Consider the following 16,828-nt stretch of genomic DNA (forward strand, 5'->3'; position numbering starts at 1 on the left):
AAATGGTAGGATGAGGCTTTTATACCTATATATGGTATATGTTGTATAAATATGTTGTATTTCCCCAACTCTCCCTGTCTATCTCAACCTGATGCCCAGGATGAGTTACTATGACCCTACTATTTGTCTGGGTTTCTCATTTTAGGTAGACACATCTAAATCACAATGACAATTTGCGTTTTCTTCCATTTAGATATCTATATATCATAATACCAGGATGGATTCTGTGGAATGGACAGGTAGTCAAAGAGCACCTGGAGCAAATCTCTGAGGTACATCAACGTTCCGTTAGTGTGTAGAAAAGAAGTGAGGAAAAGGTACATATGGAAAAGGGGCATCCAGAGATTCCATGAAAGAGTTCTTAGAACGTTATGATTAGAAGATTGTAGTCATTTTAAAATAAGTCCCCAAATTCTTTGATACCCTTTCCTTCAAGAAGTAGAACCTGATTTCCCTCCTCTTAAGTGTGGCTAGACTTAGTGATTCACTTCTAATGACTGGGAATAAAGCTGAAGTGATGTGGTGTGATTTGGGAGACCAGATCATGAAAGGTACTGTGGCTCCCTAGTCACTCACTGTTCTTGAGTCACTCACTCTGAGGGCAGCCAGCTGTCACATTATAAGAAGATGTTCACAGAGTAAGGAATTGTGGCCTCCATCCAATAACCACACAAGTAAGCCACCTTGGAAGCAGATCATCTAGCCCTAACTAAGCTTTCAGAAGACCGTAGTCCCTGCCAACATCCTGACTGCAACCTCATGAACCACCATCTGTGCCACTCCCAAATTCCTAACCCACGGAAACTATGAGATAACAAACGTTTGTAGCTCCAAGTCACTAAGTCTTGAGGTAAGTTGTTACATGCAATGTATACTTAATATAAGAACCAAGGGAATAACAAGATTTAAAGAGAGATGGGTTAGTGGACAGTGCCAAATGTGGTACAAAGTCATATAAAAGGAGAACCAGAAAGCATCCACTGGCTTGATCAGCTCGGAAGCTATTCATAGCCTTGGTCAGAGCCGTTTGATGAAATAATGGGAATGGAAGGTAGAAGACTATCAAGAAGTAGGAGTTAGAAAATGTGGCTATTGAGTCTGCAGAATGTATTTAAGAAATTCAATATGGGGGAATTCTGTACAGAATACAGAAAAATTGTGGTAATTGGAGTAGTGCCTGTGTCCCAGAGGATTTAAGATTAAATACACAGAAGAATATATTAATAATGTAGGATTTGATACATGGAGAGCAAAAACATCTGGAAACACCAGGGGAAAAATGTGGCAATATTCCTGGAAAAGGAATGTTGTAGAAAAGTGGTGGTGACCCATCTATTTACAATTATTCATTCTTAATATAAAGGGAATATAACTTATGGTTGCAGCTGGAGATAGATTTGCACACAAAAAGTTAAAGTATATCTATTCAATTGATTGCATTACCTCTGTAAAGTTGAACTACATGTTTAAAAAAAAGGGAGACTAAGAATTTTAAAATAGTGGCTTAATGACAGAAATCTCTCCCTTTTTTGCATATCACCTCAAAATCAACAAAAGTAATCAGAGAAGTAGTAGTGTCAACTAGAGGGTGGAGTAGGAGACCCTAGCCTCCATCTCCCTACGAAGAACAATTATTCTACCATCCATAAATGAAAACAGCTCTGCGAGAGCTCAGGAGTCCATTTAAGAAGGTTCAGCAACACAGCAGAGCAAAACACTCAAGAAGAGCTACAGCAAAAGGGTAGGAAGAAAAGTCTCGATATGCTTCAACCCCATTCCCCAGGCCAGCTCTGCTCAGTAGCAAGAAGGAACTCCTGGCACAAGCGACTTCCCTTAACTGGGAAAAGGAGAACCTGGTGAGCAACCAATCAGCTTTCCCAGCCTTTCAGGGCACTGCACTAAATGCCAGTCCACTTTTATCCCACCCAGAGACGAGCAAAGCTATCTAAAGACAGCTAGGAACAGGAAGAAGGGCAGGGACTGCCCGTATCAGTCCAGTAGCCGAAGCCACACGGTTCCCAGTGGCCTGCTCAGCAGGAGACCCCAGCAGCCTACCCCGCAGACCCGAACAGCCTTTCCCAATGTTGCAGACCTCCCTCTCCCTTATCTTTCATCGCTGAGGAACTTGTCGTGGATCATAGCAGGCTGATCCACAGAGGACCCCAGCAGCTTTTGCCACTGAGGAAACCAGTGGCTGCCACAGCCACCCCAGACCTCTGCAGATTTCACTACTGAGATTTTTGCCCCAGGAGTTTTCTTTTGTTTGCAGACACCACCTGCCTTCGTCCCTTCCTGCTCCCTCTGCCGCCTCACCCTGGGGCTCGGAATCAGCCCCAGGAGCCAGCCCCAGCCTCTGAGACTGTGCACGCCAGATGCCGGCTCAGGCCCCTACAACTGACCCCCGTTGCCGTGTGTGTGCCCATGGCTAGCACTTAGAGTTGTGTGATTGCGTATCCATGGCCGAGGCCCCCATAGCGGCCATGGGCCTGGATCTGGCCCTGCCTCCCGTCACACCCATGGCTAGTACCCACTGCTCTACAAGCCCATGTCAACAACCCAGGCCCACACAGCTGCCCTGACACCTGGAGATGGTCCCAATTCCTGCCACTAGCCTACACCAGCACGTGTGCCAGCAACTAGCCCCTACAGCTCCACACTTGCATGCTGCTCGCCCTGACTCCCATTACTGGCCCCCACTCTTGTATCTGCACCTGCAGCTAGCTGGTCATGCAAGTACGCACTGACACCTAGGGCTCCCACAGCGGCTCTCACACCCCCAGTTGGTCCCCATCCCCGTTGCGGACCGCGTCCCTCACCACTGCACTTGCACCTGCAGCTGCCCTTGTAGCCACCACACGGACACCTTCAGCCAGTCCCCACGGCCAAGTGCGTGCATACCATCATCTCCAGCCACCACCACTGCCTGTTCTGGCCACTAACCCTGAACCTGAGGCACCGCTGAGTACATCAACAGCCCTTGAAGCCAAGTTCATGCAGCTTACATGTCCCCCAAACAAATTCAATGCAAAAAGATTTTCCTCAAGACATATTTTAATAAAACTATAAAAAAATCAAAGATCAGGGCACCTGGGTGGCTCAGTGGGTTAAGTGTCTGCCTTTGGCTCAGGTCATGATCCCGGGGTTCTGGGATCGAGCCCTGCATCGGGCTCCCTGCTGGGTGGGGAGTCTGCTTCTCCCTCTCCCACTCCCCCTGTTTGTGTTCCTGCTCTTGCTGTCTCTCTGTCAAATAAATAAATAAAATCTTTAAAAAAAAATCAAAGATAAAGTGAAAAAGAAGTTAGTCATTTATTAGGGAACCCCGATAAGGCTGTTCAGTGGTTTTCTCAGCAGAAATCTTGCTCATCAGGAGAGCCTGGGTAAATATATTCCAAGTACTGGAAGAAAAAAACTGCCGACTATGAATACTCTCCCTGGCAAAGTTGTCCTTTAGAAATGAGATAAAGCCTTCCCCAAAGAAACAAAAATTGAGGACTTTCATCACCACTAGACCTGCCTTACAAGAAATGCTGAAAAGAGTTGTTCAAGCTGAATTGAAAGGAGGCTAATTAGTAACATGAAAACAAATACATGTAAACACATGGGAGAGATAAGTGTTTGGTCAAATTCAGAATATTCCAATACTGTGTGTAAATCACTTAACTCTAATATAAAGGATAAAGGACACGTGTATTAAATATAGCTATAGATACAATAATGCTAATGGATACACAATATAAAAGTATGCAAACTCTGATATCAAAAGCACAAAATGTGGAGGGAAGGGAATGAAAGGGTCCAGCTTTTATATGTAATAAATTTAAGTTGCTATCAGCTTAAAGTAAACTGTATTTCCATAAGATGTTTTCTGTAAGCCTCATGGTAACCACACAAACACCCAAAATCTACAGTAGATACACAAAAGAGAAAGAGAAAGAAATTAAAGCATATCACTGTGGAAAATCATCAAGTCACAAAGAAAGATAGTAAGAGAGGGAAAAAAGGAGAAAGAAACTATAAAACGGCTGGAAAACAATAAAGAATATGGCATTAGTAAACCCTTCCCTGTCAATAATTTCTTTAATTGGCTGTCTATTGTACAGAATAGTGATTAAAGATAATCATACTATAGTGTATACCTGAATATCACAGAGAGTGAATCTTAAGTGTTCTCGCCTCAAAAAAGAAATGGTAATTATATAATGGAATGGAGGTGTTAATGTTATGATGGTAATCATTTTGATATATATACTTACAGTATATCAACACCTTGTACACCTTAAACTTATACATTGTTATATGTCAATTATAGCTCAATAAAACTTGAAAAAAGTAATAAGAAAGAAAAATAAGACTCAGGTTCCGATAAAACATAGAGATATTTATAACCTCAAACCATAAATTATGAAGAGAGAATGACCGTTTTTGCCAGTCAGAAGGGCAGATAGAAACACACTAAGATCCTATAGTTGATTGAATAGAGGACCTCAAAACAATATGTGCACTCAGAACCTGTGTATGTGACCTTATTTGGAAGAGTCTTTGAAGATGTAACTAAATTAACGATCTCAAGATAAGATCAAAATCCAATGATAGGTGTCCTTTTAAATGAAGGGAAAAATACAAGGGGGAGAAGGTCATGAAGGTTAAGACTGGAGTTATGCTACCTCGAGCCAAATGCCAGGACCCACCAGAGCTGGAAGAGAAAAAGAAGGGTCCTCCTCAAGAGGCATCAGAGGAACCATGGCCCTGCTGACACTTTGATTTCAGACTTCTGGCACATAGTGATCTGAGATAATATATCTCAGTTGTTTTAAGTCAACCAGTTTGTGGTAATTATTATGGCAGCCTTAGGAAACTAATACAGATTCCCTCAGTTTTAGAATTCAGAAAAAGAACCAAAGCACATTCTCCAAATAATGGTCTACTCTGTGAACAATTGACCAATCAAACAATAGTTTAGAAACTTAGTTCAACATCTAAACCCTAGAGGAATTGCTCTAGAAATAAAGCCTCAGGATTCATACAAGACAGGCCTAAAAGAAGAGTCACAAACAGAAGCCATATTTGCAAAGAAGCGTTCTCAAGTGACCACCTTAATAAAAAAAACAAAAACACAAAATATAGTTCAGAAATCTCAGGGATTTATGGTGAGAATTCAAAAGAAAATAAAATGTGAACAGGCAAAACGCAGGAGCAAACATAGATCCACATGTATACAAAACCATCAAGGAAATGAATCCTCATTGGATTTATCAACTAATGAATCAGACGCTGCTGAAAACACAATAACTGACATGGAGGATAGGATTGGAACAAACAAACAAACAAAAAACATAGATGAATGACAAAATGACAAAAGTTTTTTAAAAATAGAGAATAATGAATGATAGGAAAGAAAGGCATATGGTATTTCATTTCGAAAAGTTGGTGTCCCAAAAGAATACAAAATAATTACTAGACAAGAAAGCAGTACAACTATTCAGAAGTATAATAAAACAAAACCTTCCCAAATAAAATAAAAATAATATAAACTTTACAAAAATAAAAGATGTGAATATATAAAGAAAAGACCCCTATCACAAGAGAAATTGACACAGAACAATCATTATATGAACACTGAAATATAGTCTAGTAGATTTCACTACACTTTGAATAAACAGGAAAAAAAATATTTTGGAATCCAAGCAAAAAAGATCAAGTCATCTCTAAAGGGAACAAAATTATTCTGGGCTCCTGATGCCTTGTTGCATCATCCACCACCGGAAGCAGGACAGCAGTGTGTACAAAGCCTTGGAAGTAGGAATGGGTAATCTAAATATTCTACGTAAAATTTATTTAAGCATCAAGGACACTATGGCAAAAGAACTAACAATGGGCATTAAATTAATTTACCTAAAAAGCCAGGATAAAAACAATTGTGGCAAATATGATTATACATAAAATGAAAATATTACATGCCCTGAAAATGTAGGGATGACATGGCTAAAATTATAGTAGAAGGAAAACGATGGGAACTATGGTGAATAGGATGACTGTTTCATGTTTCATAAATACAAGTTAAATGATACCATTTAATGGTATAAATAAAGTTACATGTGTATTTTAATGCATAAAAATAATCAAGATAGGGAAATACAGGGAATAAAAAGAGAGGGAAAAGGAAATAGAAACACTGAATAATGCCTTAGCCTGTAGTAGGAAGTTAGTAGACATTGTCTAAAAAGGAGATTAAATTAAAAAAAATAAGAAAAAAATGAAACTAATATCAAAATCACAAAAGGAAACAATATATAGGATAATCTAAACATAGAATTTGAATAGCCATGGCAAAAACATATGTCAAACCACTAACTGTAGGGGTGCCTGGGTGGCTCAGTCGTTAAGCGTCTGCCTTTGGCTCAGGTCATGATCCCAGGGTCCTGGGATCGAGCCCCATATCAGGCTCCCTGCTCAGCGGGAAGCCTGCTTCTCCCTCCCCCACTCCCCCTGCTTGTGTTCCCTCTCTCGCTGTGTCTCTCTCTGTCAAATAAATAAATAAATAAATCTTTAAAAAAAAAAAACATAACTGTAATTTAACTACACTTATTTATTAAAAGAATAACATTTTCGGGCACCTGGGTGGCTCAGTCGGTTAAGTGTCTGCCTTCAGCTCAGGTCATGATCCCAGGACCTTGGGAGAGACCCCCACAATGGGTTCCCGGCTAAGCATGGAGCCTGCTTCTCCCTCTGCCCCCTGCTCTTGCTCTCTCGTTATCTCTCTCTCTCAAATAAATAAAATCTTAAAAAAAAAAAAGAATAACATTTTCGTGTTGGACTACAAAGCACAATATTCTGTAAAAAACATTCTTAACACAAAGATATTTATATCGACTAAAAATTAATAAATGGGTAAAGGCATACCAGCCAATTATCTATGCACCAAAAAATCAAATTGGAAATGATTTAGAAAATTACATCAATTAAAATTTACATTTCTAAACTTAAGAAAAACACAGCTAAAATAGTGCACAGAGGAAACATAATACATAATATCAAAAGCAGCATGCAATCAGTTTTGAATGTTTGAAAAAAGATAAAACAATGGTAAGGAAAGAAGCGAAAAACAACAAAAAAAATAAATTTAAGCAGTTAAATGTTAGAACCAATAAATCAAGCCTATTGCTCTTTTTCATGAATAAAATTGATAACATGCATAAACAGGGCAGTTTTCTAACCTTATCAGTGACAATAAAGAAATAACAACAAACATTGTAGAAATTAATAGAATTCTAAACAACTAATCTTTTCAAATCTTTTCAAATTAGTTCAACAACATGAATGAAATGAATGCTTTTCTTGGAAAATAAAACCTACCAAAACTAACCAGAAAAAGTGCCTCTAGACAACTACATACATGATTCACCATTCAAGAAATAAAGTTGCCAAATAGCCATTATCCAGATGGTTTCACAAGGCAATTCTTCCAAAACTTCAAGTAATAAATAACTGCAATTAAACTTCAATTGTTCAGACCACAGGAAAAAAAGAAAAGAAAATTTCCTATCTCTTTTAGAATGTATGTATCACATTGATACCAAAATCCCATTTAAGATACACAAAAGCAAACCGCAGACCTTTCAAACATATTAAAATAAAGACATTTTAAAAATAAGTAGCAAAATTCAGCTGTTTATTTAATAAATAGTAAAGCAAGTGCAGTTTATTCCTGGAATGTTCATGTGGTTAAATATTAGGACAGCTATAAATATAAATCAATATATTTAGTGAGTCAAAAGAGACAGTCATATAAATCTCATTAGAGGTAAAAATTTTTAGTAAAATCCAACATCTATTATTGATTTAAAAGTCTTAATAATATAGGATAATTTTTATATGATGATGTCATATGTATATGCAAAAATAGTATATATATGCCAATTGAGGAAACATTAGAAGCATTCTCTTTAAAATCAGTAATAAAGTAACAAAATTTGTTATCAATATTTTGATTATAAATTTTTCTGGAGGTATTAGCCAATGATATTGGAGAATACATTGGGGGATGAATTTAGAAACAAAACTGGAAAGGAGAATTTACAATTATCAGTACTTGAGAATAATATTTTTTTTCCCCCTTGGAAAATCTAAAAGGACCAATTAGAAGACTATTATATGCAATAATTGTCTTACATTATTATAAATAATAAGACAAAGCAGTTACAGGGCTCGGTATAAAATTGATACATAGGAATAAATGGGATTCTCATGGACAATAACTAGGTAGAAGAGTAAAACATCAAAAAATAAAATATGAAACTTAACAAGAAACATATAAAATCTTATTTGAAGAAAACTACCCATGCCACTGAGAAACATAAACGAAGGCTTTAGCAGAAGGAAAGACACTTTTTTTTTTTTTTTTTTAGATTTTATTTATTTGTCAGAGAGAGAGAAAGCTAGAGAGAGAGAGCATGAGCAGAGGGAGGGGCAGAGGAGGAAGCGGGATCCCCACTGAGCAGGGAGCCTGATGTGGGACTCAATGCCAGGACCCTGGGATCATGACCTGAGCTGAAGGCAGAGGCTTAACAGACTGAGCCACCCAGGCGTCCCAAAAGACGCATTCTTAGAAAAGAATATGTGACACCATAAGTTCTTATGGTCTTATGGTCCAGTTTTCCCTGAAATTAATCTATAAATTTAATGTTATCCTAGTAAAAATACCAACAGAATATTTTTGGAAACTAGACAAATTGATTCCAAAGTTAAAATAGGAATAAAATTGCCAGAAATGTCCTGAAAATAGAGAGACGGAAAGAGAAAGAGGGATTATATTTTTCTAGCTCTATCATTTTAAACTTATAATAATTAAAACAGCATTATACTGAATAGAAAGGCAATTTCTGTACTGTTAAGCACTACACGCATTGATATTTTTATGTTATTGCTATTAGTTTTTCAAAATCTGAAACTAGTCAATCGCTCACCATCGTATGACTCATTTTTATGAGTCTTAGTCAAAAAGATTGTTCAAATGAAAAACACAGTTGAGAGCTTGATAGAAAAATATAAACTATACAAATTGAAGGAGAACATTTATCAGCAGCAGCTTTTTGCCTGAACTAGAATCAAATAAAATGAGGAAAGTGTGAAGAGTCAAGAAGAGATGTGATTAAATCAAATTTTCTTTTCATAGACAGGGGTGATACTCAGGATATGACATCCTGAACAGTGGTTCACTTTTTGAAGGCATGTTAGCAGGAAAAGAAAATTGAAAAGCACTCAGAATAAAAATTAATTTAAGAAACATTGTTCTATCATGGACTAAACTGGATTATTCCGAGTTATATTCAAAACCACCATCTGGGGCGCCTGGGTGGCTCAGTCGTTAAGCGTCTACCTTCGGCTCAAGTCATGATCCCAGGACCCTGGGATCGAGCCCCGCATCGGGTTCCCTGCTCCGCAGGAAGCATGCTTCTCCCTCACCCACTCCCCCCTGCTTGTGTTCCCTCTCTTGCTGTGTCTCTCTCTGTCAAATAAATAAATAAAATATTAAAAAAAAAACCACCATCAAAAATATGTGCAATTAGTGCATTTGGATATTTTCACTGAAATTCAGAGAGTTAAATATCAGTAGAGATTTTTCGCACTAAATGAGCAGGAAGCATCTCTTCACATTAAAAGAAATTATGTAGTTGAGAGATTCTTTCTACTGAAGGCCAGATATTCTGTAAATCTGTTGCATTATATGTTCCTTTGTCTGGGACATTAGTTTAACGTATGGCATGTCTTTGCTTTTATGAGACTGCATGCATTATAATAAAAATGAAGGATATGGAAGAGATTATGCTTTTGTTTGGTTTTGCCAGTTTATTTGCTTCTTTGTTGTCACAAAAGAGCTAATGCTGTGAATCACAAACCTTCAACAATGACTTACTCAATAGGAGAGGAAGTGGTCTGCAAACCACTTTTCAGTGGTGAGTGGCATTGTCATTAATTTCATGTGTATCCCCTAATCCTCTGGGGGATGCGGAATGCATGGTGTAGGCTCTAAACTGACAGGCTGGGTCTATCTCTCATTCTGACAGCTTCTCTGGCTGTTTCATTGTTATAATTTTGGAGCAACAATCTTGTTACTTGCTGCTCAAAATCTTCATGAGATAGTTCTGGGTAAGTCTCATGTTTCTCTTATATTATAGCTGCCATGAAATGTTCCAAATGTACTTTCAGAAAACTTGGTAAGAATTCTATCTGTTAAATACATTATATACGCATACACAATATACTTGGGGGGGAGGGATATACCTACTTTTTTTCAATATTTGCTACCCTGGTGATGCACATAGATTTTGTGTGACAATCTGGGTTTCTGTCAAAACAAACAAACAAACAAAAAACCATAAGGTTTTTTCCTAAATGTGGGAGGGCCCCTTAAATGAAGTTTGATCTTCACTGTTCATGATGATTTCTTCAGCACTGCTGTCCTTGTCACAGCTGATGGTATAGAGATTAAGATGATTAGGTCTAATAGATCCTCTCTACCCTAAGAAACCTTAAGTTATAACAAGTACTTAAGTCATGGAACTGAGTACTGCCAATGCAACATTGTATAGAGTATCCTGCTGGGGACTTTCTACAAACTGACTTGTTGAATTAGAGAATATTTGATTGGATTCAGTGAGAAGTTTCCATATTCTTAATTTTTGCTTCTTAGCCATATTTTTTAATTGTGATTTTTTTTTCAATTTTATTGAGGTATAATTTGAAAACAATAAAATGCACAGATGTTAAATGTACATTTAGATGAGTTTTGACAAAAGTAATCTACTACCCCCATTCAGAATAGAGAACATTTTCTTTACCATAAAGATTTTCCTCACTCGCTTTGCGGGCAGTCTCCACCAGCAACCCTCCCCACCCTCCTAATCAGGGAAGTAGTTTTTTGATATCTATCAGAATTTGGGAAAGAGTCCATATTTATTTTGAAGAAAGGTTGATTCTGTTAATAACTATATCCACTAACCCTTCCCATCACACTCCCTGCCCTCACCCCCAGCCATTAAGGATCACTATGTAAAGAGGAGCGCCTGGGTGTCTCAGTGGGTTAAGTGGCTTTGGCTCAGGTCATGATCTCACAGGTTGTGAGATAGAACCTGGGTCTGGTTCCCTGCTCAGTGTGGCGTCTGCTTGAGGATTCTCTCTCTCCCTCTCCTTCTGCCCCTCCCTTCATCCACGCACGCACACAGTCTCTCTCTCTAAAATAAATAAATCTTTAAAAAAGGATTACTGTGTAAGATTTAAATGCTGTTTTGTTTTATTATTTTATTTTACTTATTCATAAATTATCTTTGACAGGCCAAAAACAGTACTAGTCTCTGGAGACACAAAAATAAATCAAAAATAAAAATCTACACTCCCTCTGTCAAGGCATTGAGATTCTACTGCAGGGATTAGAGGAATAAACTGGAAATTATCACAAAAATTATATGAATGACAAGCAGTGACATTCTGAGAGTGAAGAATTCCTAAAGATTGTGTGGTAGGCACTGTGCTGCTCATCAAAATACAGCGGGCAGCATTTAGTAGCCTCACTACGTAGCCATATGACTGTTTCTAGCCAATGATCTCTCAGTGGAAGTGACATATGACACTTTCAGGCTTGGTCCCTAATGACCTCTTCAGTGTACTACTCCATGGCTATTTCCTGTGTGTCTGGCTGGAAAGGAGATCCTTCCCCAGGTAACCCTGGAAATGATGGGTTAATGATGGTAGAGTCTCCATGAGACTGGTCCTCAAATGAATTTCACTTAAGACTGTTTTATAAGAAGAAAGAAACTTCTGCTATATTTGAAAAGTTATTCATTTTGATTTTATTTTTGTAACTGTTCATCTTCCACAACTAAAAGTAACACTATAAATGATAGTTTCTCTTTCTCATATAAAATTATTTTTCATTACAATCCATCTGGTAAAATCACTTATTTAATTCTTCATATCTGCACTTGAGTTGATGAGCTCTCCTATAGAAAAATGACACAAGGAAATGGATTGTTCCTGTTTTAAATTCTTCTGTGTTTTCCTCATCTAATTTAAAGTTCATTATTTGTTTCAATTGAGGTGAATAGTGTTCTTATTATCAACATTGTAGTACAAGCGTGAAGACCCAATGGCTCATTTGTCATGTGACTTATTTCAAGTTATTCTGACAGAAAGAAGTAGCTCTGGAACATCAACTTTGAGATTTTGATTGCACCACCTGATCTAGAAAAAAATGCCCAAGGAAAAGGGCAAAATATCCCAAAATATCTAAGTGGTCCTGTGAAAAGTGAAAAATAAATAGATATCTGAAGTCATATCTAGTGTCAGTTTTTCTTGATTTCCAGTTCCTGCTGTGGGCAGAAAACACTGGATTTTATTTTATTTTATACTGCCTAAGTTTTTTGAGGCTTAATACTTAAGCATGGTTGGGTAATAACTCAGATTTTTATGGTAATAATGCAATATTTTTTTTCAGTCTTTCTCCCTGGGTAGCATTTGGGTTCAGGAAAAAATGTATAATCAACCATGCACTCAACAAATATTTATTGAGCATCTATAATGGTCCAGGTGCTGTTTTAGGCACTGGTGATGTACAGGTAAACAAAGCAGTGCCTCCGGTCATTTCACTGTCCTCTTGCTTATTACAGTGGATGGGAAGTATCTGCCTACAGGCTTTGGTCTTCATTTCTTCTCCCTCCACCCCACACTCTTTAAGACTTGATTATTTTAGAGCAATTTTAGATTGACAGCAAAAATGAGAGGAAAAAACAGAGATTTCCCCATGAACCCATACATGCAAAACCTCCCCCATTAGCAACATCCCCCACCAGAGTGGTACATTTGTTGCAATTGGTGAACCCACATTGACACATCAGAATTACCCAAAGTCTATTGTTTAAATTACTGTTCACCCTCTGTGCTTTACATTCTAGGGATTTGGACAAATGGGTAATGACATATGTGCATCAGTAAGGTATCATACAGAGTATTCTTACTGCCCTAATAATTCTCTGTGCTCTGCCTGTTCATCCCTCTCCCCACCCCGGCCTGATCCCTGATGAACACTGATCTTTTTATTTTCTCCATTATTTTGCCTTTTCCAGAATGTCTTATAGTTGGAATCATACAGTGGGTAGCCTTTCCAGATTGGCTGCTTTCATGTAGTAATATGCATTTAAGACTCCTCCATGTCTTCCCATGGCTTGATAGCTCATTTCTTTTTAGCACTAAACACTATTCCATTATCTAGATGGGACCCAGTATACATTTATTCATTCACTGACTGAAAGACATCTTAGTTGCTTCCAAGTATTAACAACTATGAATAAAGTTATTATAAACATCTTTCTGCAGGTTTTTGTGTGGATATGTTTTTAAAGCCCTTGGGTAAATACCAAGAAGCATGATTGTTGGATCATATGGTGCAATTATGTTTTTTAAAGAAATCTCCAAACTATCTTCCAAAGTGGCTGTACCATTTTGCATTCTCATCAGCAGCATAGGAAGAGTTCTCGTATCTCTACACCCTTGCCAGCCTTTGGTATTGGATTTTGGCCTTTCTAATAGGTGTGTAGCAGTTTCCATCTCCTTTTTTGTCTTTTTTATTCATCGATTTATTTCAAATATCTAGAACAGTGTCTGATACATGGTATGTACACAATGATTGCTTGCTGACTGATTAAAGGAATGATTTGTATGCTGCCCCTCTGCTCAGTTGTCATCCAAGAAGAAAGTGAGGAGAAAGGAAAGGGAGAAAATGCAGTGAAGAACTGAGTCAGTTGTAGCAGTTGGTCCTTTGTAGACTTTTCCTGCAATGACCCTGTGTTGTCAGATGATCTTCTTGTGTATTTGCCACCCTACACCCAGCAATTACCAAAATTCTGCAGAGGAAGTTCATGCAATCCACATGCACAGTCTCCGGGCATGAGTTTGCAGAACAGATCCAAATCACAACTCAGGGACAGGAAAATATTTTTCTAGTCAGAATTCATAAAATATTCTTAATTGCATTTTTTGGATGTTGCATCTCATGGAACAAGATCCACTGGAAATTGTGTAGATTTTTTGGAACCTAAAACTCTGGCTAACAAAAAGATCTACTTCCAAAGAAGCTATGTCTCTTCTGTCTAGAATATTGTGTGGTTAGTTCTTTTAGGCTGCAGATTTAACCTTTTAATAAAATAAGAATGTACCTGGCCTTTTAGAAAGCGTTCCTTCATTTAGATAAAAGCACTTTGAAATGTAGTACAGTTATACTCTCAGCCCCTCCCCGATTTGGGTAAGAAAGGAAATTGGAATCTTCTGCAGGCCAGCCAAAGGTAGTAAGGACGAAGGATGCTATGTCAGAGGCACGTACACCTTGACCTTGGCACCAGTGTTTCCACATCTGCCCTCCTGTGCGGGGAAAGTCCAGGAAAGGAGAAACATCTTCTCCCAAAGTTGTGCTTTGTTCTACAGGTTCTTTTAAAGATCACCGGAGGTGAGACTATAGAAAATGCTAACATCTGAGATTTTGCCTTTCTCAATTTATTCACCTTTAGGGCTCTATGCTCTCAACAGTTGCCTGAGTTATCTTTCTTTTTCGTGGCAATGGGTCTTTCTTACTTTCACATTTCTTTCCTTACACTTAACTTTGGCTCATACTAAGATTCCAAGCTTACCTTTCCTGGCCCAATCCTTAATACATAAAAAGAAGGGTCTTATATTTAGAAAAAAAAATTCCTCCTCAATAAATTAAGTTTTCTAAACTAATGTCTCCCTAGGCACTCAAACACATTTAATTTAAAACAGAACAACAGAAATGACCCCTTCATTCTTAACTGTATAAATTTACCCTTCCATTAAAATAGTGAGTTAAAGGAGCAAGGTTTACTGAGAATGAAAAGGTATTAGTTTCATATCTCAAAAATATGATCCCTGTTATATTAATAACAAAGAAAAGATGTGGAAAAATTTGATAAAATCTAAGTGGTTATATAAAGAGCTATAGGCATGCAAAAATTTGGAAAAGATTGCTATAAAATGTGGACAGTAGGGTAAATTATCAAGGAAGAGTACCATAAAAAAAATAAATTGAAAAGATAAAATCTGAAAAAGCAAACAAGAATTAGGAGCAACTTGCAGAAGTCATAAAAGGAAATAGAAAACTATTATTTTAAAGTGCCAGAGTAGGATGTTATTGCAATTTTAAAAGTCAAGAAGCATGTAAATTTTGGTAGCAATTTTTGCAATGCCAAATCCTCATAAAATTCTTCTAACAGTTCCACAAGTTGTATAAGTTAGCGTATAATAAAAATATAAATTAATTAGAAGCATATACTATCACTTTCAGGTCTGTTATACAGTGTCTACCTATTCAATATATATCGAATATATATATATATATATATATACATATATATGGGTTTAGAGTATATTAAAGGTCCTATTATTTCTGGCATACAGATTGTATATACTTGACTATGATTCCAGTTACACAGATGAAGACTGAACCACAACTTGGGCAATAAAGGTTTTTCAATTGCAATCTAGTACCTTCGATATCATTTACTTATTTCAAAAAAGTGACATACTGTTTGTTCTGGGAACTAAACTGAATGAGCTGAATCTTCAATGGCTCAAATAGCTTCATTTATCAAATTAAAACTTTATGTAACCACATAAAGTTATTTCTATCCTTCACAGTTGGAAACATCCTGATACATTAAAAATGATTACAATCAGTAAGGTAACTCATACTTTCACAATATATAAGACAGCTTCTACATATAAGATAGCTTTGTTTTATGAATTTAACTTGCAATTGAGGAAATCAATATGCTGGGTCTTTTAAAATGTCTGTACTCTTTTTAAGACTCAACATATATCTTTAAAACTTTTGTATGGTTTGAATTTAATTTTACAAAGCAATATTTATTGCCTTTCAGAGTTCAGCGCATCCCCAATCTTTGATACTGTGATGATACATTCACAATATATTCAGTTGAAACGGGAACACCAAACCTTTTCACTAGTTTGGCTAATTACCTGAACTGTGTTCTACCAGTTTTATGATTTCGTGGGGGATTGAAAATTGCTATGTCAAGGAATACCTTTTTCACCCACACAACTAATTTGTAAATAGATTCACAATGTTTGAATTTTATTTTATTTTATTTTATTTTTTTAAGATTTTATTTATTTATTTGACAGAGAGAGACACAGCGAGAGAGGGAACACAAGCAGGGGGAGTGGGAGAGGGAGAAGCAGGCTTCCCGCTGAGCAGGGAGCCCGATGCGGGACTCGATCCCAGGACCCTGGGATCATGACCTGAGCTGAAGGCAGACACTTAACGACTGAGCCACCCAGGCGCCCCTCACAATGTTTGAATTTTAATGTGTCAATAATTCAAACTCAGTTTTGAAAATTTTGGGACATTAGCTGGTATCGAAACAATGAAACAAGGATTCTAAGATGATTTTCACAAATGAGACTTCTTCAGTAACTCCGGTAAGAGTAGTTTAACCATTTTTTGCCTGAATAGTTATCTATTGGCAAGTGGTAAATTTGATAGATGTATGACAGAAGGAGAAAGAAATTAAATGATTAATAAAGTCATAAGTCTCATCTGCTAAATACCAAGAAAGAAAGAAATGATAAATGAATAACAATGTTAATAACTTATAAGAATTTGAAGAAAGCCAATTCTAATCATCCTATAAATAAACATTTAAAAGGAAGATTTATTAAGCAACAGATTCAGTATTGAATTACATTTTTGGAAGATGATCCTATTAATAGAAGATTATCACTGGGGTGCCTGGGTGGCTCAGCC

The sequence above is a fragment of the Phoca vitulina genome, unplaced genomic scaffold (assembly GCF_004348235.1).
Source record: "Phoca vitulina isolate PV1807 unplaced genomic scaffold, GSC_HSeal_1.0 scaffold14, whole genome shotgun sequence".
NCBI classification, from domain to species: Eukaryota; Metazoa; Chordata; class Mammalia; order Carnivora; family Phocidae; genus Phoca; species Phoca vitulina.